Source organism: Watersipora subatra, unplaced genomic scaffold (assembly GCF_963576615.1).
Source record: "Watersipora subatra unplaced genomic scaffold, tzWatSuba1.1 SCAFFOLD_61, whole genome shotgun sequence".
Classification (NCBI taxonomy): domain Eukaryota; kingdom Metazoa; phylum Bryozoa; class Gymnolaemata; order Cheilostomatida; family Watersiporidae; genus Watersipora; species Watersipora subatra.
This window is the reverse complement of record NW_027045370.1, coordinates 525,390-551,591: the sequence shown is the minus strand read 5'-3', so window position 1 is coordinate 551,591 and position 26,202 is coordinate 525,390.

Here is a 26,202-nt window from a genome sequence, read left to right as displayed (position 1 = left end):
GCTTATTGTGAGAATATTGCAATTGTCTGACAGAAGTGAAAAATGTAAATTTGCAATTTCAACCAAACATGCTAAAAATGCTCCAATTGAGCTAATTAGCTTATTGTGAGAATATTGCAATTGTCTGACAAAAGTGAAAAAAGTAAATTTCCAATTTCAACCAAACATGCTAGAAATGCTCAAATTGCGCAAATAAGCCTACTGTAAGAATATTACAAACGTCTGACAAAACTGAAAAATGTAAATTTCCAATTTCAACCAAACATGCTAGAAATGCTCCAATTGAGCTAATTAGCTTATTGAGAGAATATTGCAATTGTCTGACAAAAGTGAAAAATGTAAATTTCCAATTTCAACCAAACGTGCTAGAAATGCTCCAATTGAGCTAATTAGCTTATTGTGAGAATATTACAAACGTCTGACAAAAGTGAAAAATGTAAATTTCCAATTTCAACCAAACATGCTAGAAATGCTCCAATTGAGCTAATTAGCTTATTGAGAGAATATTGCAATTGTTTGACAAAAGTGAAAAATGTAAATTTCCAATTTCAACCAAACGTGCTAGAATTGCTCCAATTGAGCTAATTAGCTTATTGTGAGAATATTACAAACGTCTGACAAAAGTGAAAAATGTAAATTTCCAATTTCAACCAAACATGCTAGAAATGCTCCAATTGAGCTAATTAGCTTATTGTGAGAATATTGCAATTGTCTGACAAAAGTGAAAAATGTAAATTTCCAATTTCAACCAAACATGCTAGAAATGCTCCAATTGAGCTAATTAGCTTATTGTGAGAATATTACAAATGTCTAACAAAATTGAAAAATGTAAATTTGCAATTTCAACCAAACATGCTAGAAATGCTATAATTTAGCTAATTAGCTTATTGTGAGAATATTACAAACGTCTGACAACACTGAAAAATGTAAATTTCCAATTTCAACCAAACATGCTAGAAATGCTCCAATTGAGCTAATTAGCTTATTGTGAGAATATTGCAATTGTCTGACAAAAGTGAAAAAAGTAAATTTCCAATTTCAACCAAACATGCTAGAAATGCTCAAATTGCGCAAATAAGCCTACTGTAAGAATTTTACAAACGTCCGACAAAACTGAAAAATGTAAATTTCCAATTTCAACCAAACATGCTAGAAATGCTCAAATTGCGCAAATAAGCCTACTGTAAGAATATTACAAACGTCTGACAAAACTGAAAAATGTAAATTTCCAATTTCAACCAAACATGCTAGAAATGCTCCAATTGAGCTAATTAGCTTATTGTGAGAATATTGCAATTGTCTGACAGAAGTGAAAAATGTAAATTTGCAATTTCAACCAAACATGCTAGAAATGCTCCGATTTAGCTAATTAGCTTATTGTGAGAATATTACAAACGTCTGACAACACTGAAAAATGTAAATTTCCAATTTCAACCAAACATGCTAGAAATGCTCCAATTGAGCTAATTAGCTTATTGTGAGAATATTACAAACGTCTGACAAAACTGAAAAATGTAAATTTCCAATTTCAACCAAACATGCTAGAAATGCTCCAATTGAGCTAATTAGCTTATTGAGAGAATATTGCAATTGTCTGACAAAAGTGAAAAATGTAAATTTCCAATTTCAACCAAATGTGCTAGAAATGCTCCAATTGAGCTAATTAGCTTATTGTGAGAATATTACAAACGTCTAACAAAATTGAAAAATGTAAATTTCCAATTTCAACCAAACATGCTAGAAATGCTCCAATTGAGCTAATTAGCTTATTGTGATAATATTGCAATTGTCTGACAAAAGTGAAAAAAGTAAATTTCCAATTTCAACCAAACATGCTAGAAATGTTCAAATTGCGCAAATAAGCCAACTGTAAGAATTTTACAAACGTCTGACAAAACTGAAAAATGTAATTTTCCAATTTCAACCAAACATGCTAGAAATGCTCCAATTGAGCTAATTAGCTTATTGTGAGAATATTGCAATTGTCTGACAAAAGTGAAAAATGTAAATTTCCAATTTCAACCAAACATGCTAGAAATGCTCCAATTGAGCTAATTAGCTTATTTTGAGAATATTACAAACGTCTGACAACACTGAAAAATGTAAATTTCCAATTTCAACCGAAGATGCTAGAAATGCTCCAATTGAGCTAATTAGCTTATTGTGAGAATATTGCAATTGTCTGACAAAAGTGAAAAATGTAAATTTCCAATTTCAACCAAACATGCTAGAAATGCTCCAATTGAGCTAATTAGCTTATTGTGAGAATATTGCAATTGTCTGACAGAAGTGAAAAATGTAAATTTGCAATTTCAACCAAACATGCTAGAAATGCTCCAATTTAGCTAATTAGCTTATTGTGAGAATATTACAAACGTCTGGCAACACTGAAAAATGTAAATTTCCAATTTCAACCAAACATGCTAGAAATGCTCCAATTGAGCTAATTAGCTTATTGTGAGAATATTGCAATTGTCTGACAAAAGTGAAAAAAGTAAATTTCCAATTTCAACCAAACATGCTAGAAATGCTCAAATTGCGCAAATAAGCCTACTGTAAGAATTTTACAAACGTCTGACAAAACTGAAAAATGTAAATTTCCAATTTCAACCAAATGTGCTAAAAATGCTCCAATTGAGCTAATTAGGTTATTGTGAGAATATTACAAACGTCTGACAACACTGAAAAATGTAAATTTCTAATTTCAACCAAACATGCTAGAAATGCTCCAAATGAGCTAATTAGCTTATTGAGAGAATATTGCAATTGTCTGACAAAAGTGAAAAAAGTAAATTTCCAATTTCAACCAAACATGCTAGAAATGCTCCAATTGAGCTAATTAGCTTATTGTGAGAAATATTCAATTGTCTGACAAAAGTGAAAAATGTAAATTTCCAATTTCAACCAAACATGCTAGAATTGCTCCAATTGAGCTAATTAGCTTACTGTGAGATTATTGCAATTGTCTGACAAAAGTGAAAAATGTAAATTTCCAATTTCAACCAAACATGCTAGAAATGCTCCAATTGAGCTAATTAGCTTACTGTGAGATTATTGCAATTGTCTGACAAAAGTGAAAAATGTAAATTTCCAATTTCAACCAAACATGCTAGAAATGCTCCAATTGAGCTAATTAGCTTATTGTGAGAATATTACAAACGTCTGACAACACTGAAAAATGTAAATTTCCAATTTCAACCGAAGATGCTAGAAATGCTCCAATTGAGCTAATTAGCTTATTGTGAGAATATTGCAATTGTCTGACAAAAGTGAAAAATGTAAATTTCCAATTTCAACCAAACGTGCTAGAAATGCTCCAATTGAGCTAATTAGCTTATTGTGAGAATATTACAAACGTCTGACAAAAGTGAAAAATGTAAATTTCCAATTTCAACCAAACATGCTAGAAATGCTCCAATTGAGCTAATTAGCTTATTGAGAGAATATTGCAATTGTTTGACAAAAGTGAAAAATGTAAATTTCCAATTTCAACCAAACGTGCTAGAAATGCTCCAATGGAGCTAATTAGCTTATTGTGAGAATATTACAAACGTCTGACCGAAGTGAAAAATGTAAATTTGCAATTTCAACCAAACATGCTAAAAATGCTCCAATTGAGCTAATTAGCTTATTGTGAGAATATTACAAACGTCTGACAACACTGAAAAATGTAAATTTCCAATTTCAACCAAACATGCCAGAAATGCTCCAATTGAGCTAATTAGCTTATTGTGAGAATATTGCAATTGTCTGACAGAAGTGAAAAATGTAAATTTGCAATTTCAACCAAACATGCTAAAAATGCTCCAATTGAGCTAATTAGCTTATTGTGAGAATATTGCAATTGTCTGACAAAAGTGAAAAAAGTAAATTTCCAATTTCAACCAAACATGCTAGAAATGCTCAAATTGCGCAAATAAGCCTACTGTAAGAATATTACAAACGTCTGACAAAACTGAAAAATGTAAATTTCCAATTTCAACCAAACATGCTAGAAATGCTCCAATTGAGCTAATTAGCTTATTGAGAGAATATTGCAATTGTCTGACAAAAGTGAAAAATGTAAATTTCCAATTTCAACCAAACGTGCTAGAAATGCTCCAATTGAGCTAATTAGCTTATTGTGAGAATATTACAAACGTCTGACAAAAGTGAAAAATGTAAATTTCCAATTTCAACCAAACATGCTAGAAATGCTCCAATTGAGCTAATTAGCTTATTGAGAGAATATTGCAATTGTTTGACAAAAGTGAAAAATGTAAATTTCCAATTTCAACCAAACGTGCTAGAAATGCTCCAATTGAGCTAATTAGCTTATTGTGAGAATATTACAAACGTCTGACAAAAGTGAAAAATGTAAATTTCCAATTTCAACCAAACATGCTAGAAATGCTCCAATTGAGCTAATTAGCTTATTGTGAGAATATTGCAATTGTCTGACAAAAGTGAAAAATGTAAATTTCCAATTTCAACCAAACATGCTAGAAATGCTCCAATTGAGCTAATTAGCTTATTGTGAGAATATTACAAATGTCTAACAAAATTGAAAAATGTAAATTTGCAATTTCAACCAAACATGCTAGAAATGCTATAATTTAGCTAATTAGCTTATTGTGAGAATATTACAAACGTCTGACAACACTGAAAAATGTAAATTTCCAATTTCAACCAAACATGCTAGAAATGCTCCAATTGAGCTAATTAGCTTATTGTGAGAATATTGCAATTGTCTGACAAAAGTGAAAAAAGTAAATTTCCAATTTCAACCAAACATGCTAGAAATGCTCAAATTGCGCAAATAAGCCTACTGTAAGAATTTTACAAACGTCCGACAAAACTGAAAAATGTAAATTTCCAATTTCAACCAAACATGCTAGAAATGCTCAAATTGCGCAAATAAGCCTACTGTAAGAATATTACAAACGTCTGACAAAACTGAAAAATGTAAATTTCCAATTTCAACCAAACATGCTAGAAATGCTCCAATTGAGCTAATTAGCTTATTGTGAGAATATTGCAATTGTCTGACAGAAGTGAAAAATGTAAATTTGCAATTTCAACCAAACATGCTAGAAATGCTCCGATTTAGCTAATTAGCTTATTGTGAGAATATTACAAACGTCTGACAACACTGAAAAATGTAAATTTCCAATTTCAACCAAACATGCTAGAAATGCTCCAATTGAGCTAATTAGCTTATTGTGAGAATATTACAAACGTCTGACAAAACTGAAAAATGTAAATTTCCAATTTCAACCAAACATGCTAGAAATGCTCCAATTGAGCTAATTAGCTTATTGAGAGAATATTGCAATTGTCTGACAAAAGTGAAAAATGTAAATTTCCAATTTCAACCAAATGTGCTAGAAATGCTCCAATTGAGCTAATTAGCTTATTGTGAGAATATTACAAACGTCTAACAAAATTGAAAAATGTAAATTTCCAATTTCAACCAAACATGCTAGAAATGCTCCAATTGAGCTAATTAGCTTATTGTGATAATATTGCAATTGTCTGACAAAAGTGAAAAAAGTAAATTTCCAATTTCAACCAAACATGCTAGAAATGTTCAAATTGCGCAAATAAGCCAACTGTAAGAATTTTACAAACGTCTGACAAAACTGAAAAATGTAATTTTCCAATTTCAACCAAACATGCTAGAAATGCTCCAATTGAGCTAATTAGCTTATTGTGAGAATATTGCAATTGTCTGACAAAAGTGAAAAATGTAAATTTCCAATTTCAACCAAACATGCTAGAAATGCTCCAATTGAGCTAATTAGCTTATTGTGAGAATATTACAAACGTCTAGCAAAATTGAAAAATGTAAATTTTCAATTTCAACCAAACATGCTAGAAATGCTCCAATTGAGCTAATTAGCTTATTGTGAGAATATTGCAATTGTCTGACAAAAGTGAAAAATGTAAATTTCCAATTTCAACCAAACATGCTAGAATTGCTCCAATTGAGCTAATTAGCTTACTGTGAGATTATTGCAATTGTCTGACAAAAGTGAAAAATGTAAATTTCCAATTTCAACCAAACATGCTAGAAATGCTCCAATTGAGCTAATTAGCTTATTTTGAGAATATTACAAATGTCTGACAACACTGAAAAATGTAAATTTCCAATTTCAACCGAAGATGCTAGAAATGCTCCAATTGAGCTAATTAGCTTATTGTGAGAATATTGCAATTGTCTGACAAAAGTGAAAAATGTAAATTTCCAATTTCAACCAAACATGCTAGAAATGCTCCAATTGAGCTAATTAGCTTATTGTGAGAATATTGCAATTGTCTGACAGAAGTGAAAAATGTAAATTTGCAATTTCAACCAAACATGCTAGAAATGCTCCAATTTAGCTAATTAGCTTATTGTGAGAATATTACAAACGTCTGGCAACACTGATAAATGTAAATTTCCAATTTCAACCAAACATGCTAGAAATGCTCCAATTGAGCTAATTAGCTTATTGTGAGAATATTGCAATTGTCTGACAAAAGTGAAAAAAGTAAATTTCCAATTTCAACCAAACATGCTAGAAATGCTCAAATTGCGCAAATAAGCCTACTGTAAGAATTTTACAAACGTCTGACAAAACTGAAAAATGCAAATTTCCAATTTCAACCAAACGTGCTAAAAATGCTCCAATTGAGCTAATTAGGTTATTGTGAGAATATTACAAACGTCTGACAACACTGAAAAATGTAAATTTCTAATTTCAACCAAACATGCTAGAAATGCTCCAAATGAGCTAATTAGCTTATTGAGAGAATATTGCAATTGTCTGACAAAAGTGAAAAAAGTAAATTTCCAATTTCAACCAAACATGCTAGAAATGCTCCAATTGAGCTAATTAGCTTATTGTGAGAAAATTGCAATTGTCTGACAAAAGTGAAAAATGTAAATTTCCAATTTCAACCAAACATGCTAGAATTGCTCCAATTGAGCTAATTAGCTTACTGTGAGATTATTGCAATTGTCTGACAAAAGTGAAAAATGTAAATTTCCAATTTCAACCAAACATGCTAGAAATGCTCCAATTGAGCTAATTAGCTTATTGTGAGAATATTACAAACGTCTGACAACACTGAAAAATGTAAATTTCCAATTTCAACTGAAGATGCTAGAAATGCTCCAATTGAGCTAATTAGCTTATTGTGAGAATATTGCAATTGTCTGACAAAAGTGAAAAATGTAAATTTCCAATTTTAACCAAACGTGCTAGAAATGCTCCAATTGAGCTAATTAGCTTATTGTGAGAATATTACAAACGTCTGACAAAAGTGAAAAATGTAAATTTCCAATTTCAACCAAACATGCTAGAAATGCTCCAATTGAGCTAATTAGCTTATTGAGAGAATATTGCAATTGTTTGACAAAAGTGAAAAATGTAAATTTCCAATTTCAACCAAACGTGCTAGAAATGCTCCAATTGAGCTAATTAGCTTATTGTGAGAATATTACAAACGTCTGACCGAAGTGAAAAATGTAAATTTGCAATTTCAACCAAACATGCTAAAAATGCTCCAATTGAGCTAATTAGCTTATTGTGAGAATATTACAAACGTCTGACAACACTGAAAAATGTAAATTTCCAATTTCAACCAAACATGCTAGAAATGAGAGAATATTGCAATTGTTTGACAAAAGTGAAAAATGTAAATTTCCAATTTCAACCAAACGTGCTAGAAATGCTCCAATTGAGCTAATTAGATTATTGTGAGAATATTACAAACGTCTGACAAAAGTGAAAAATGTAAATTTCCAATTTCAACCAAACATGCTAGAAATGCTCCAATTGAGCTAATTAGCTTATTGTGAGAATATTACAAACGTCTGACAAAACTGAAAAATGTAAATTTCCAATTTCAACCAAACATGCTAGAAATGCTCCAATTGAGCTAATTAGCTTATTGTGAGAATATTGCAATTGTCTGACAAAAGTGAAAAATGTAAATTTCCAATTTCAACCAAACATGCTAGAAATGCTCCAATTGAGCTAATTAGCTTATTGTGGGAATACTACAAACGTCTGACAAAAGTGAAAAATGTAAATTTCCAATTTCAACCAAACATGCTAGAAATGCTCCAATTGAGCTAATTAGCTTATTGTGAAAATATTACAAACGTCTGACAAAACTGAAAAAGGTAATTTTCCAATTTCAACCAAACATGCTAGAAATGCTCCAATTGAGCTAATTAGCTTATTGTGAGAATATTACAAACGTCTGACAACACTGAAAAATGTAAATTTCCAATTTCAACCAAACATGCTAGAAATGAGAGAATATTGCAATTGTTTGACAAAAGTGAAAAATGTAAATTTCCAATTTCAACCAAACGTGCTAGAAATGCTCCAATTGAGCTAATTAGCTTATTGTGAGAATATTACAAACGTCTGACAAAAGTGAAAAATGTAAATTTCCAATTTCAACCAAACATGCTAGAAATGCTCCAATTGAGCTAATTAGCTTATTGTGAGAATATTACAAACGTCTGACAAAACTGAAAAATGTAAATTTCCAATTTCAACCAAACATGCTAGAAATGCTCCAATTGAGCTAATTAGCTTATTGTGAGAATATTGCAATTGTCTGACAAAAGTGAAAAATGTAAATTTCCAATTTCAACCAAACATGCTAGAAATGCTCCAATTGAGCTAATTAGCTTATTGTGGGAATACTACAAACGTCTGACAAAAGTGAAAAATGTAAATTTCCAATTTCAACCAAACATGCTAGAAATGCTCCAATTGAGCTAATTAGCTTATTGTGAAAATATTACAAACGTCTGACAAAACTGAAAAATGTAATTTTCCAATTTCAACCAAACATGCTAGAAATGCTCCAATCGAGCTAACTAGCTTATTGTGAGAATATTGCAATTGTCTGACAAAAGTGAAAAATGTAAATTTCCAATTTCAACCAAACATGCTAGAAATGCTCCAATTGAGCTAATTAGCTTATTGAAAGAATATTGCAATTGTCTGACAAAAGTGAAAAATGTAAATTTCCAATTTCAACCAAACATGCTAGAAATGCTCCAATTGAGCTAATTAGCTTATTGTGACAATATTACAAACGTCTGACAAAACTGAAAAATGTAATTTTTCAATTTCAACCAAACATGCTAGAAATGCTCCAATTGAGCTAATTAGCTTATTGTGAGAATATTACAAACGTCAAACAGAACTGAAAAATGTAAATTTCCAATTTCAACCAAACATGCTAGAAATGCTCCAATTGAGCTAATTAGCTTATTGTGAGAATATTGCAATTGTCTGACAAAAGTGAAAAATGTAAATTTCCAATTTCAACCAAACATGCTAGAAATGCTCCAATTGAGCTAATTAGCTTATTGTGAGAATATTACAAACGTCTAACAAAATTGAAAAATGTAAATTTCCAATTTCAACCAAACATGCTAGAAATGCTCAAATTGCGCAAATAAGCCTACTGTAAGAATTTTACAAACGTCTGACAAAACTGAAAAATGTAAATTTCCAATTTCAACCAAACGCGCTAAAAATGCTCCAATTGAGCTAATTAGGTTATTGTGAGAATATTACAAACGTCTGACAACACTGAAAAATGTAAATTTCTAATTTCAACCAAACATGCTAGAAATGCTCCAAATGAGCTAATTAGCTTATTGAGAGAATATTGCAATTGTCTGACAAAAGTGAAAAAAGTAAATTTCCAATTTCAACCAAACATGCTAGAAATGCTCCAATTGAGCTAATTAGCTTATTGTGAGAAAATTGCAATTGTCTGACAAAAGTGAAAAATGTAAATTTCCAATTTCAACCAAACATGCTAGAATTGCTCCAATTGAGCTAATTAGCTTACTGTGAGATTATTGCAATTGTCTGACAAAAGTGAAAAATGTAAATTTCCAATTTCAACCAAACATGCTAGAAATGCTCCAATTGAGCTAATTAGCTTATTGTGAAAATATTACAAACGTCTGACAAAACTGAAAAATGTAATTTTCCAATTTCAACCAAACATGCTAGAAATGCTCCAATTGAGCTAATTAGCTTATTGTGAGAATATTACAAACGTCTGACAACACTGAAAAATGTAAATTTCCAATTTCAACCAAACATGCTAGAAATGAGAGAATATTGCAATTGTTTGACAAAAGTGAAAAATGTAAATTTCCAATTTCAACCAAACGTGCTAGAAATGCTCCAATTGAGCTAATTAGCTTATTGTGAGAATATTACAAACGTCTGACAAAAGTGAAAAATGTAAATTTCCAATTTCAACCAAACATGCTAGAAATGCTCCAATTGAGCTAATTAGCTTATTGTGAGAATATTACAAACGTCTGACAAAACTGAAAAATGTAAATTTCCAATTTCAACCAAACATGCTAGAAATGCTCCAATTGAGCTAATTAGCTTATTGTGAGAATATTGCAATTGTCTGACAAAAGTGAAAAATGTAAATTTCCAATTTCAACCAAACATGCTAGAAATGCTCCAATTGAGCTAATTAGCTTATTGTGGGATTACTACAAACGTCTGACAAAAGTGAAAAATGTAAATTTCCAATTTCAACCAAACATGCTAGAAATGCTCCAATTGAGCTAATTAGCTTATTGTGAAAATATTACAAACGTCTGACAAAACTGAAAAATGTAATTTTCCAATTTCAACCAAACATGCTAAAAATGCTCCAATCGAGCTAACTAGCTTATTGTGAGAATATTGCAATTGTCTGACAAAAGTGAAAAATGTAAATTTCCAATTTCAACCAAACATGCTAGAAATGCTCCAATTGAGCTAATTAGCTTATTGTGGGAATACTACAAACGTCTGACAAAAGTGAAAAATGTAAATTTCCAATTTCAACCAAACATGCTAGAAATGCTCCAATTGAGCTAATTAGCTTATTGTGAAAATATTACAAACGTCTGACAAAACTGAAAAATGTAATTTTCCAATTTCAACCAAACATGCTAGAAATGCTCCAATTGAGCTAATTAGCTTATTGTGAGAATATTACAAACGTCTGACAACACTGAAAAATGTAAATTTCCAATTTCAACCAAACATGCTAGAAATGAGAGAATATTGCAATTGTTTGACAAAAGTGAAAAATGTAAATTTCCAATTTCAACCAAACGTGCTAGAAATGCTCCAATTGAGCTAATTAGCTTATTGTGAGAATATTACAAACGTCTGACAAAAGTGAAAAATGTAAATTTCCAATTTCAACCAAACATGCTAGAAATGCTCCAATTGAGCTAATTAGCTTATTGTGAGAATATTACAAACGTCTGACAAAACTGAAAAATGTAAATTTCCAATTTCAACCAAACATGCTAGAAATGCTCCAATTGAGCTAATTAGCTTATTGTGAGAATATTGCAATTGTCTGACAAAAGTGAAAAATGTAAATTTCCAATTTCAACCAAACATGCTAGAAATGCTCCAATTGAGCTAATTAGCTTATTGTGGGAATACTACAAACGTCTGACAAAAGTGAAAAATGTAAATTTCCAATTTCAACCAAACATGCTAGAAATGCTCCAATTGAGCTAATTAGCTTATTGTGAAAATATTACAAACGTCTGACAAAACTGAAAAATGTAATTTTCCAATTTCAACCAAACATGCTAGAAATGCTCCAATCGAGCTAACTAGCTTATTGTGAGAATATTGCAATTGTCTGACAAAAGTGAAAAATGTAAATTTCCAATTTCAACCAAACATGCTAGAAATGCTCCAATTGAGCTAATTAGCTTATTGAAAGAATATTGCAATTGTCTGACAAAAGTGAAAAATGTAAATTTCCAATTTCAACCAAACATGCTAGAAATGCTCCAATTGAGCTAATTAGCTTATTGTGACAATATTACAAACGTCTGACAAAACTGAAAAATGTAATTTTCCAATTTCAACCAAACATGCTAGAAATGCTCCAATTGAGCTAATTAGCTTATTGTGAGAATATTACAAACGTCAAACAGAACTGAAAAATGTAAATTTCCAATTTCAACCAAACATGCTAGAAATGCTCCAATTGAGCTAATTAGCTTATTGTGAGAATATTGCAATTGTCTGACAAAAGTGAAAAATGTAAATTTCCAATTTCAACCAAACATGCTAGAAATGCTCCAATTGAGCTAATTAGCTTATTGTGAGAATATTACAAACGTCTAACAAAATTGAAAAATGTAAATTTCCAATTTCAACCAAACATGCTAGAAATGCTCAAATTGCGCAAATAAGCCTACTGTAAGAATTTTACAAACGTCTGACAAAACTGAAAAATGTAAATTTCCAATTTCAACCAAACGCGCTAAAAATGCTCCAATTGAGCTAATTAGGTTATTGTGAGAATATTACAAACGTCTGACAACACTGAAAAATGTAAATTTCTAATTTCAACCAAACATGCTAGAAATGCTCCAAATGAGCTAATTAGCTTATTGAGAGAATATTGCAATTGTCTGACAAAAGTGAAAAAAGTAAATTTCCAATTTCAACCAAACATGCTAGAAATGCTCCAATTGAGCTAATTAGCTTATTGTGAGAAAATTGCAATTGTCTGACAAAAGTGAAAAATGTAAATTTCCAATTTCAACCAAACATGCTAGAATTGCTCCAATTGAGCTAATTAGCTTACTGTGAGATTATTGCAATTGTCTGACAAAAGTGAAAAATGTAAATTTCCAATTTCAACCAAACATGCTAGAAATGCTCCAATTGAGCTAATTAGCTTATTGTGAAAATATTACAAACGTCTGACAAAACTGAAAAATGTAATTTTCCAATTTCAACCAAACATGCTAGAAATGCTCCAATTGAGCTAATTAGCTTATTGTGAGAATATTACAAACGTCTGACAACACTGAAAAATGTAAATTTCCAATTTCAACCAAACATGCTAGAAATGAGAGAATATTGCAATTGTTTGACAAAAGTGAAAAATGTAAATTTCCAATTTCAACCAAACGTGCTAGAAATGCTCCAATTGAGCTAATTAGCTTATTGTGAGAATATTACAAACGTCTGACAAAAGTGAAAAATGTAAATTTCCAATTTCAACCAAACATGCTAGAAATGCTCCAATTGAGCTAATTAGCTTATTGTGAGAATATTACAAACGTCTGACAAAACTGAAAAATGTAAATTTCCAATTTCAACCAAACATGCTAGAAATGCTCCAATTGAGCTAATTAGCTTATTGTGAGAATATTGCAATTGTCTGACAAAAGTGAAAAATGTAAATTTCCAATTTCAACCAAACATGCTAGAAATGCTCCAATTGAGCTAATTAGCTTATTGTGGGATTACTACAAACGTCTGACAAAAGTGAAAAATGTAAATTTCCAATTTCAACCAAACATGCTAGAAATGCTCCAATTGAGCTAATTAGCTTATTGTGAAAATATTACAAACGTCTGACAAAACTGAAAAATGTAATTTTCCAATTTCAACCAAACATGCTAAAAATGCTCCAATCGAGCTAACTAGCTTATTGTGAGAATATTGCAATTGTCTGACAAAAGTGAAAAATGTAAATTTCCAATTTCAACCAAACATGCTAGAAATGCTCCAATTGAGCTAATTAGCTTATTGAAAGAATATTGCAATTGTCTGACAAAAGTGAAAAATGTAAATTTCCAATTTCAACCAAACATGCTAGAAATGCTCCAATTGAGCTAATTAGCTTATTGTGACAATATTACAAACGTCTGACAAAACTGAAAAATGTAATTTTCCAATTTCAACCAAACATGCTAGAAATGCTCCAATTGAGCTAATTAGCTTATTGTGAGAATATTACAAACGTCTAACAGAACTGAAAAATGTAAATTTCCAATTTCAACCAAACATGCTAGAAATGCTCCAATTGAGCTAATTAGCTTATTGTGAGAATATTGCAATTGTCTGACAAAAGTGAAAAATGTAAATTTCCAATTTCAACCAAACATGCTAGAAATGCTCCAATTGAGCTAATTAGCTTATTGTGAGAATATTACAAACGTCTAACAAAATTGAAAAATGTAAATTTCCAATTTCAACCAAACATGCTAGAAATGCTCCAATTGAGCTAATTAGCTTATTGTGAGAATATTGCAATTGTCTGACAGAAGTGAAAAATGTAAATTTGCAATTTCAACCAAACATGCTAGAAATGCTCCAATTTAGCTAATTAGCTTATTGTGAGAATATTACAAACGTCTGACAACACTGAAAAAATGTAAATTTCCAATTTCAACCAAACATGCTAGAAATGCTCCAATTGAGCTAATTAGCTTATTGTGAGAATATTGCAATTGTCTGACAAAAGTGAAAAAAGTAAATTTCCAATTTCAACCAAACATGCTAGAAATGCTCAAATTGCGCAAATAAGCCTACTGTAAGAATTTTACAAACGTCTGACAAAACTGAAAAATGTAAATTTCCAATTTCAACCAAACGTGCTAAAAATGCTCCAATTGAGCTAATTAGGTTATTGTGAGAATATTACAAACGTCTGACAACACTGAAAAATGTAAATTTCTAATTTCAACCAAACATGCTAGAAATGCTCCAAATGAGCTAATTAGCTTATTGAGAGAATATTGCAATTGTCTGACAAAAGTGAAAAAAGTAAATTTCCAATTTCAACCAAACATGCTAGAAATGCTCCAATTGAGCTAATTAGCTTATTGTGAGAAAATTGCAATTGTCTGACAAAAGTGAAAAATGTAAATTTCCAATTTCAACCAAACATGCTAGAATTGCTCCAATTGAGCTAATTAGCTTATTGTGAGAATATTACAAACGTCTAACAAAATTGAAAAATGTAAATTTCCAATTTCAACCAAACATGCTAGAAATGCTCCAATTGAGCTAATTAGCTTATTGTGAGAAAATTGCAATTGTCTGACAAAAGTGAAAAATGTAAATTTCCAATTTCAACCAAACATGCTAGAAATGCTCCAATTGAGCTAATTAGCTTATTGTGAGAATATTACAAACGTCTAACAAAATTGAAAAATGTAAATTTCCAATTTCAACCAAACATGCTAGAAATGCTCCAATTGAGCTAATTAGCTTATTGTGAGAATATTGCAATTGTCTGACAGAAGTGAAAAATGTAAATTTGCAATTTCAACCAAACATGCTAGAAATGCTCCAATTTAGCTAATTAGCTTATTGTGAGAATATTACAAACGTCTGACAACACTGAAAAATGTAAATTTCCAATTTCAACCAAACATGCTAGAAATGCTCCAATTGAGCTAATTAGCTTATTGTGAGAATATTGCAATTGTCTGACAAAAGTGAAAAAAGTAAATTTCCAATTTCAACCAAACATGCTAGAAATGCTCAAATTGCGCAAATAAGCCTACTGTAAGAATTTTACAAACGTCTGACAAAACTGAAAAATGTAAATTTCCAATTTCAACCAAACGTGCTAAAAATGCTCCAATTGAGCTAATTAGGTTATTGTGAGAATATTACAAACGTCTGACAACACTGAAAAATGTAAATTTCTAATTTCAACCAAACATGCTAGAAATGCTCCAAATGAGCTAATTAGCTTATTGAGAGAATATTGCAATTGTCTGACAAAAGTGAAAAAAGTAAATTTCCAATTTCAACCAAACATGCTAGAAATGCTCCAATTGAGCTAATTAGCTTATTGTGAGAAAATTGCAATTGTCTGACAAAAGTGAAAAATGTAAATTTCCAATTTCAACCAAACATGCTAGAATTGCTCCAATTGAGCTAATTAGCTTACTGTGAGATTATTGCAATTGTCTGACAAAAGTGAAAAATGTAAATTTCCAATTTCAAGCAAACATGCTAGAAATGCTCCAATTGAGCTAATTAGCTTATTGTGAGAATATTACAAACGTCTGACAACACTGAAAAATGTAAATTTCCAATTTCAACCGAAGATGCTAGAAATGCTCCAATTGAGCTAATTAGCTTATTGTGAGAATATTGCAATTGTCTGACAAAAGTGAAAAATGTAAATTTCCAATTTCAACCAAACGTGCTAGAAATGCTCCAATTGAGCTAATTAGCTTATTGTGAGAATATTACAAACGTCTGACAAAAGTGAAAAATGTAAATTTCCAATTTCAACCAAACATGCTAGAAATGCTCCAATTGAGCTAATTAGCTTATTGAGAGAATATTGCAATTGTTTGACAAAAATGAAAACTGTAAATTTCCAATTTCAACCAAACATGCTAGAAATGCTCCAATTGAGCTAATTAGCTTATTGAGAGAATATTGCAATTGTTTGACAAAAGTGAAAAATGTAAATTTCCAATTTCAACCAAACGTGCTAGAAATGCTCCAATTGAGCTAATTAGCTTATTGTGAGAATATTACAAACGTCTGACCGAAGTGAAAAATGTAAATTTGCAATTTCAACCAAACATGCTAGAAATGCTCCAATTGAGCTAATTAGCTTATTGTGAGAATATTACAAACGTCTGACAACACTGAAAAATGTAAATTTCCAATTTCAACCAAACATGCTAGAAATGCTCCAATCGAGCTAACTAGCTTATTGTGAGAATATTGCAATTGTCTGACAAAAGTGAAAAATGTAAATTTCCAATTTCAACCAAACATGCTAGAAATGCTCCAATTGAGCTAATTAGCTTATTGAAAGAATATTGCAATTGTCTGACAAAAGTGAAAAATGTAAATTTCCAATTTCAACCAAACATGCTAGAAATGCTCCAATTGAGCTAATTAGCTTATTGTGACAATATTACAAACGTCTGACAAAACTGAAAAATGTAATTTTCCAATTTCAACCAAACATGCTAGAAATGCTCCAATTGAGCTAATTAGCTTATTGTGAGAATATTACAAACGTCTAACAGAACTGAAAAATGTAAATTTCCAATTTCAACCAAACATGCTAGAAATGCTCCAATTGAGCTAATTAGCTTATTGTGAGAATATTACAAACGTCTAGCAAAATTGAAAAATGTAAATTTCCAATTTCAACCAAACATGCTAGAAATGCTCCAATTGAGCTAATTAGCTTATTGTGAGAATATTGCAATTGTCTGACAGAAGTGAAAAATGTAAATTTGCAATTTCAACCAAACATGCTAGAAATGCTCCAATTTAGCTAATTAGCTTATTGTGAGAATATTACAAACGTCTGACAACACTGAAAAATGTAAATTTCCAATTTCAACCAAACATGCTAGAAATGCTCCAATTGAGCTAATTAGCTTATTGTGAGAATATTACAAACGTCTGACAAAACTGAAAAATGTAAATTTCCAATTTCAACCAAACATGATAGAAATGCTCCAATTGAGCTAATTAGCTTATTGAGAAAATATTGCAATTGTCTGACAAAAGTGAAAAATGTAAATTTCCAATTTCAAACAAACATGCTAGAAAAGCTCCAATTGAGCTAATTAGCTTATTGTGAGAATATTGCAATTGTCTGACAAAAGTGAAAAATGTAAATTTCCAATTTCAACCAAACATGCTAGAAATGCTCCAATTGAGCTAATCAGCTTATTGAGAGAATATTGCAATTGTCTGACAAAATTGAAAAATGTAAATTTCCAATTTCAACCAAACATGCTAGAAATGCTCCAATTGAGCTAATTAGCTTATTGTGAGAATATTGCAATTGTCTGACAAAAGTGAAAAAAGTAAATTTCCAATTACAACCAAACATGCTAGAAATGCTCAAATTGCGCAAATAAGCCTACTGTAAGAATTTTACAAACGTCTGACAAAACTGAAAAATGTAATTTTCCAATTTCAACCAAACATGCTAGAAATGCTCCAATTGAGCTAATTAGCTTATTGTGAGAATATTGCAATTGTCTGACAAAAGTGAAAAATGTAAATTTCCAATTTCAACCAAACATGCTAGAAATGCTCCAATTGAGCTAATTAGCTTATTGTGAGAATATTACAAACGTCTAGCAAAATTGAAAAATGTAAATTTCCATTTTCAACCAAACATGCTAGAAATGCTCCAATTGAGCTAATTAGCTTATTGTGAGAATATTGCAATTGTCTGACAGAAGTGAAAAATGTAAATTTGCAATTTCAACCAAACATGCTAGAAATGCTCCAATTTAGCTAATTAGCTTATTGTGAGAATATTACAAACGTCTGACAACACTGAAAAATGTAAATTTCCAATTTCAACCAAACATGCTAGAAATGCTCCAATTGAGCTAATTAGCTTATTGTGAGAATATTACAAACGTCTGACAAAACTGAAAAATGTAAATTTCCAATTTCAACCAAACATGCTAGAAATGCTCCAATTGAGCTAATTAGCTTATTGAGAGAATATTGCAATTGTCTGACAAAAGTGAAAAATGTAAATTTCCAATTTCAACCAAACGTGCTAGAAATGCTCCAATTGAGCTAATTAGCTTATTGTGAGAATATTACAAACGTCTAACAAAATTGAAAAATGTAAATTTCCAATTTCAACCAAACATGCTAGAAATGCTCCAATTGAGCTAATTAGCTTATTCTGAGAATATTGCAATTGTCTGACAGAAGTGAAAAATGTAAATTTGCAATTTCAACCAAACATGCTAGAAATGCTCCAATTTAGCTAATTAGCTTATTGTGAGAATATTACAAACGTCTGGCAACACTGAAAAATGTAAATTTCCAATTTCAACCAAACATGCTAGAAATGCTCCAATTGAGCTAATTAGCTTATTGTGAGAATATTGCAATTGTCTGACAAAAGTGAAAAAAGTAAATTTCCAATTTCAACCAAACATGCTAGAAATGCTCAAATGGCGCAAATAAGCCTACTGTAAGAATTTTACAAACGTCTGACAAAACTGAAAAATGTAAATTTCCAATTTCAACCAAACGTGCTAAAAATGCTCCAATTGAGCTAATTAGGTTATTGTGAGAATATTACAAACGTCTGACAACACTGAAAATTGTAAATTTCTAATTTCAACCAAACATGCTAGAAATGCTCCAAATGAGCTAATTAGCTTATTGAGAGAATATTGCAATTGTCTGACAAAAGTGAAAAAAGTAAATTTCCAATTTCAACCAAACATGCTAGAAATGCTCCAATTGAGCTAATTAGCTTATTGTGAGAAAATTGCAATTGTCTGACAAAAGTGAAAAATGTAAATTTCCAATTTCAACCAAACATGCTAGATTTGCTCCAATTGAGCTAATTAGCTTACTGTGAGATTATTGCAATTGTCTGACAAAAGTGAAAAATGTAAATTTCCAATTTCAACCAAACATGCTAGAAATGCTCCAATTGAGCTAATTAGCTTATTGTGAGAATATTACAAACGTCTGACAACACTGAAAAATGTAAATTTCCAATTTCAACCGAAGATGCTAGAAATGCTCCAATTGAGCTAATTAGCTTATTGTGAGAATATTGCAATTGTCTGACAAAAGTGAAAAATGTAAACTTCCAATTTCAACCAAACGTGCTAGAAATGCTCCAATTGAGCTAATTAGCTTATTGTGAGAATATTATAAACGTCTGACAAAAGTGAAAAATGTAAATTTCCAATTTCAACCAAACATGCTAGAAATGCTCCAATTGAGCTAATTAGCTTATTGAGAGAATATTGCAATTGTTTGACAAAAATGAAAAATGTAAATTTCCAATTTCAACCAAACATGCTAGAAATGCTCCAATTGAGCTAATTAGCTTATTGAGAGAATATTGCAATTGTTTGACAAAAGTGAAAAATGTAAATTTCCAATTTTAACCAAACGTGCTAGAAATGCTCCAATTGAGCTAATTAGCTTATTGTGAGAATATTACAAACGTCTGACCGAAGTGAAAAATGTAAATTTGCAATTTCAACCAAACATGCTAGAAATGCTCCAATTGAGCTAATTAGCTTATTGTGAGAATATTACAAACGTCTGACAACACTGAAAAATGTAAATTTCCAATTTCAACCAAACATGCTAGAAATGAGAGAATATTGCAATTGTTTGACAAAAGTGAAAAATGTAAATTTCCAATTTCAACCAAACGTGCTAGAAATGCTCCAATTGAGCTAATTAGCTTATTGTGAGAAAATTGCAATTGTCTGACAAAAGTGAAAAATGTAAATTTCCAATTTCAACCAAACATGCTAGAATTGCTCCAATTGAGCTAATTAGCTTACTGTGAGATTATTGCAATTGTCTGACAAAAGTGAAAAATGTAAATTTCCAATTTCAAGCAAACATGCTAGAAATGCTCCAATTGAGCTAATTAGCTTATTGTGAGAATATTACAAACGTCTGACAACACTGAAAAATGTAAATTTCCAATTTCAACCGAAGATGCTAGAAATGCTCCAATTGAGCTAATTAGCTTATTGTGAGAATATTGCAATTGTCTGACAAAAGTGAAAAATGTAAATTTCCAATTTCAACCAAACGTGCTAGAAATGCTCCAATTGAGCTAATTAGCTTATTGTGAGAATATTACAAACGTCTGACAAAAGTGAAAAATGTAAATTTCCAATTTCAACCAAACATGCTAGAAATGCTCCAATTGAGCTAATTAGCTTATTGAGAGAATATTGCAATTGTTTGACAAAAATGAAAACTGTAAATTTCCAATTTCAACCAAACATGCTAGAAATGCTCCAATTGAGCTAATTAGCTTATTGAGAGAATATTGCAATTGTTTGACAAAAGTGAAAAATGTAAATTTCCAATTTCAACCAAACGTGCTAGAAATGCTCCAATTGAGCTAATTAGCTTATTGTGAGAATATTACAAACGTCTGACCGAAGTGAAAAATGTAAATTTGCAATTTCAACCAAACATGCTAGAAATGCTCCAATTGAGCTAATTAGCTTACTGTGAGATTATTGCAATTGTCTGACAAAAGTGAAAAATGTAAATGTCCAATTTCAACCAAACATGCTAGAAATGCTCCAATTGAGCTAATTAGCTTATTGTGACAATATTACAAACGTCTGACAAAACTGAAAAATGTAATTTTCCAATTTCAACCAAACATGCTAGAAATGCTCCAATTGAGCTAATTAGCTTATTGTGAGAATATTACAAACGTCTAACAGAACTGAAAAATGTAAATTTCCAATTTCAACCAAACATGCTAGAAATGCTCCAATTGAGCTAATTAGCTTATTGTGAGAATATTACAAACGTCTAGCAAAATTGAAAAATGTAAATTTCCAATTTCAACCAAACATGCTAGAAATGCTCCAATTGAGCTAATTAGCTTATTGTGAGAATATTACAAACGTCTGACCGAAGTGAAAAATGTAAATTTGCAATTTCAACCAAACATGCTAGAAATGCTCCAATTGAGCTAATTAGCTTATTGTGAGAATATTACAAACGTCTGACAAAAGTGAAAAATGTAAATTTCCAATTTCAACCAAACATGCTAGAAATGCTCCAATTGAGCTAATTAGCTTATTGAGAGAATATTGCAATTGTTTGACAAAAATGAAAACTGTAAATTTCCAATTTCAACCAAACATGCTAGAAATGCTCCAATTGAGCTAATTAGCTTATTGAGAGAATATTGCAATTGTTTGACAAAAGTGAAAAATGTAAATTTCCAATTTCAACCAAACGTGCTAGAAATGCTCCAATTGAGCTAATTAGCTTATTGTGAGAATATTACAAACGTCTGACCGAAGTGAAAAATGTAAATTTGCAATTTCAACCAAACATGCTAGAAATGCTCCAATTGAGCTAATTAGCTTATTGTGAGAATATTACAAACGTCTGACAACACTGAAAAATGTAAATTTCCAATTTCAACCAAACATGCTAGAAATGCTCCAATCGAGCTAACTAGCTTATTGTGAGAATATTGCAATTGTCTGACAAAAGTGAAAAATGTAAATTTCCAATTTCAACCAAACATGCTAGAAATGCTCCAATTGAGCTAATTAGCTTATTGAAAGAATATTGCAATTGTCTGACAAAAGTGAAAAATGTAAATTTCCAATTTCAACCAAACATGCTAGAAATGCTCCAATTGAGCTAATTAGCTTATTGTGACAATATTACAAACGTCTGACAAAACTGAAAAATGTAATTTTCCAATTTCAACCAAACATGCTAGAAATGCTCCAATTGAGCTAATTAGCTTATTGTGAGAATATTACAAACGTCTAACAGAACTGAAAAATGTAAATTTCCAATTTCAACCAAACATGCTAGAAATGCTCCAATTGAGCTAATTAGCTTATTGTGAGAATATTACAAACGTCTAGCAAAATTGAAAAATGTAAATTTCCAATTTCAACCAAACATGCTAGAAATGCTCCAATTGAGCTAATTAGCTTATTGTGAGAATATTGCAATTGTCTGACAGAAGTGAAAAATGTAAATTTGCAATTTCAACCAAACATGCTAGAAATGCTCCAATTTAGCTAATTAGCTTATTGTGAGAATATTACAAACGTCTGACAACACTGAAAAATGTAAATTTCCAATTTCAACCAAACATGCTAGAAATGCTCCAATTGAGCTAATTAGCTTATTGTGAGAATATTACAAACGTCTGACAAAACTGAAAAATGTAAATTTCCAATTTCAACCAAACATGATAGAAATGCTCCAATTGAGCTAATTAGCTTATTGAGAAAATATTGCAATTGTCTGACAAAAGTGAAAAATGTAAATTTCCAATTTCAACCAAACATGCTAGAAAAGCTCCAATTGAGCTAATTAGCTTATTGTGAGAATATTGCAATTGTCTGACAAAAGTGAAAAATGTAAATTTCCAATTTCAACCAAACATGCTAGAAATGCTCCAATTGAGCTAATCAGCTTATTGAGAGAATATTGCAATTGTCTGACAAAATTGAAAAATGTAAATTTCCAATTTCAACCAAACATGCTAGAAATGCTCCAATTGAGCTAATTAGCTTATTGTGAGAATATTGCAATTGTCTGACAAAAGTGAAAAAAGTAAATTTCCAATTACAACCAAACATGCTAGAAATGCTCAAATTGCGCAAATAAGCCTACTGTAAGAATTTTACAAACGTCTGACAAAACTGAAAAATGTAATTTTCCAATTTCAACCAAACATGCTAGAAATGCTCCAATTGAGCTAATTAGCTTATTGTGAGAATATTGCAATTGTCTGACAAAAGTGAAAAATGTAAATTTCCAATTTCAACCAAACATGCTAGAAATGCTCCAATTGAGCTAATTAGCTTATTGTGAGAATATTACAAACGTCTAGCAAAATTGAAAAATGTAAATTTCCATTTTCAACCAAACATGCTAGAAATGCTCCAATTGAGCTAATTAGCTTATTGTGAGAATATTGCAATTGTCTGACAGAAGTGAAAAATGTAAATTTGCAATTTCAACCAAACATGCTAGAAATGCTCCAATTTAGCTAATTAGCTTATTGTGAGAATATTACAAACGTCTGACAACACTGAAAAATGTAAATTTCCAATTTCAACCAAACATGCTAGAAATGCTCCAATTGAGCTAATTAGCTTATTGTGAGAATATTACAAACGTCTGACAAAACTGAAAAATGTAAATTTCCAATTTCAACCAAACATGCTAGAAATGCTCCAATTGAGCTAATTAGCTTATTGAGAGAATATTGCAATTGTCTGACAAAAGTGAAAAATGTAAATTTCCAATTTCAACCAAACGTGCTAGAAATGCTCCAATTGAGCTAATTAGCTTATTGTGAGAATATTACAAACGTCTAACAAAATTGAAAAATGTAAATTTCCAATTTCAACCAAACATGCTAGAAATGCTCCAATTGAGCTAATTAGCTTATTCTGAGAATATTGCAATTGTCTGACAGAAGTGAAAAATGTAAATTTGCAATTTCAACCAAACATGCTAGAAATGCTCCAATTTAGCTAATTAGCTTATTGTGAGAATATTACAAACGTCTGGCAACACTGAAAAATGTAAATTTCCAATTTCAACCAAACATGCTAGAAATGCTCCAATTGAGCTAATTAGCTTATTGTGAGAATATTGCAATTGTCTGACAAAAGTGAAAAAAGTAAATTTCCAATTTCAACCAAACATGCTAGAAATGCTCAAATGGCGCAAATAAGCCTACTGTAAGAATTTTACAAACGTCTGACAAAACTGAAAAATGTAAATTTCCAATTTCAACCAAACGTGCTAAAAATGCTCCAATTGAGCTAATTAGGTTATTGTGAGAATATTACAAACGTCTGACAACACTGAAAATTGTAAATTTCTAATTTCAACCAAACATGCTAGAAATGCTCCAAATGAGCTAATTAGCTTATTGAGAGAATATTGCAATTGTCTGACAAAAGTGAAAAAAGTAAATTTCCAATTTCAACCAAACATGCTAGAAATGCTCCAATTGAGCTAATTAGCTTATTGTGAGAAAATTGCAATTGTCTGACAAAAGTGAAAAATGTAAATTTCCAATTTCAACCAAACATGCTAGATTTGCTCCAATTGAGCTAATTAGCTTACTGTGAGATTATTGCAATTGTCTGACAAAAGTGAAAAATGTAAATTTCCAATTTCAACCAAACATGCTAGAAATGCTCCAATTGAGCTAATTAGCTTATTGTGAGAATATTACAAACGTCTGACAACACTGAAAAATGTAAATTTCCAATTTCAACCGAAGATGCTAGAAATGCTCCAATTGAGCTAATTAGCTTATTGTGAGAATATTGCAATTGTCTGACAAAAGTGAAAAATGTAAACTTCCAATTTCAACCAAACGTGCTAGAAATGCTCCAATTGAGCTAATTAGCTTATTGTGAGAATATTATAAACGTCTGACAAAAGTGAAAAATGTAAATTTCCAATTTCAACCAAACATGCTAGAAATGCTCCAATTGAGCTAATTAGCTTATTGAGAGAATATTGCAATTGTTTGACAAAAATGAAAAATGTAAATTTCCAATTTCAACCAAACATGCTAGAAATGCTCCAATTGAGCTAATTAGCTTATTGAGAGAATATTGCAATTGTTTGACAAAAGTGAAAAATGTAAATTTCCAATTTTAACCAAACGTGCTAGAAATGCTCCAATTGAGCTAATTAGCTTATTGTGAGAATATTACAAACGTCTGACCGAAGTGAAAAATGTAAATTTGCAATTTCAACCAAACATGCTAGAAATGCTCCAATTGAGCTAATTAGCTTATTGTGAGAATATTACAAACGTCTGACAACACTGAAAAATGTAAATTTCCAATTTCAACCAAACATGCTAGAAATGAGAGAATATTGCAATTGTTTGACAAAAGTGAAAAATGTAAATTTCCAATTTCAACCAAACGTGCTAGAAATGCTCCAATTGAGCTAATTAGCTTATTGTGAGAATATTACAAACGTCTGACAAAAGTGAAAAATGTAAATTTCCAATTTCAACCAAACATGCTAGAAATGCTCCAATTGAGCTAATTAGCTTATTGTGAGAATATTACAAACGTCTGACAAAACTGAAAAATGTAAATTTCCAATTTCAACCAAACATGCTAGAAATGCTCCAATTGAGCTAATTAGCTTATTGTGAGAATATTGCAATTGTCTGACAAAAGTGAAAAATGTAAATTTCCAATTTCAACCAAACATGCTAGAAATGCTCCAATTGAGCTAATTAGCTTATTGTGGGAATACTACAAACGTCTGACAAAAGTGAAAAATGTAAATTTCCAATTTCAACCAAACATGCTAGAAATGCTCCAATTGAGCTAATTAGCTTATTGTGAAAATATTACAAACGTCTGACAAAACTGAAAAATGTAATTTTCCAATTTCAACCAAACATGCTAGAAATGCTCCAATCGAGCTAACTAGCTTATTGTGAGAATATTGCAATTGTCTGACAAAAGTGAAAAATGTAAATTTCCAATTTCAACCAAACATCCTAGAAATGCTCCAATTGAGCTAATTAGCTTATTGAAAGAATATTGCAATTGTCTGACAAAAGTGAAAAATGTAAATTTCCAATTTCAACCAAACATGCTAGAAATGCTCCAATTGAGCTAATTAGCTTATTGTGACAATATTACAAACGTCTGACAAAACTGAAAAATGTAATTTTCCAATTTCAACCAAACATGCTAGAAATGCTCCAATCGAGCTAACTAGCTTATTGTGAGAATATTGCAATTGTCTGACAAAAGTGAAAAATGTAAATTTCCAATTTCAACCAAACATCCTAGAAATGCTCCAATTGAGCTAATTAGCTTATTGAAAGAATATTGCA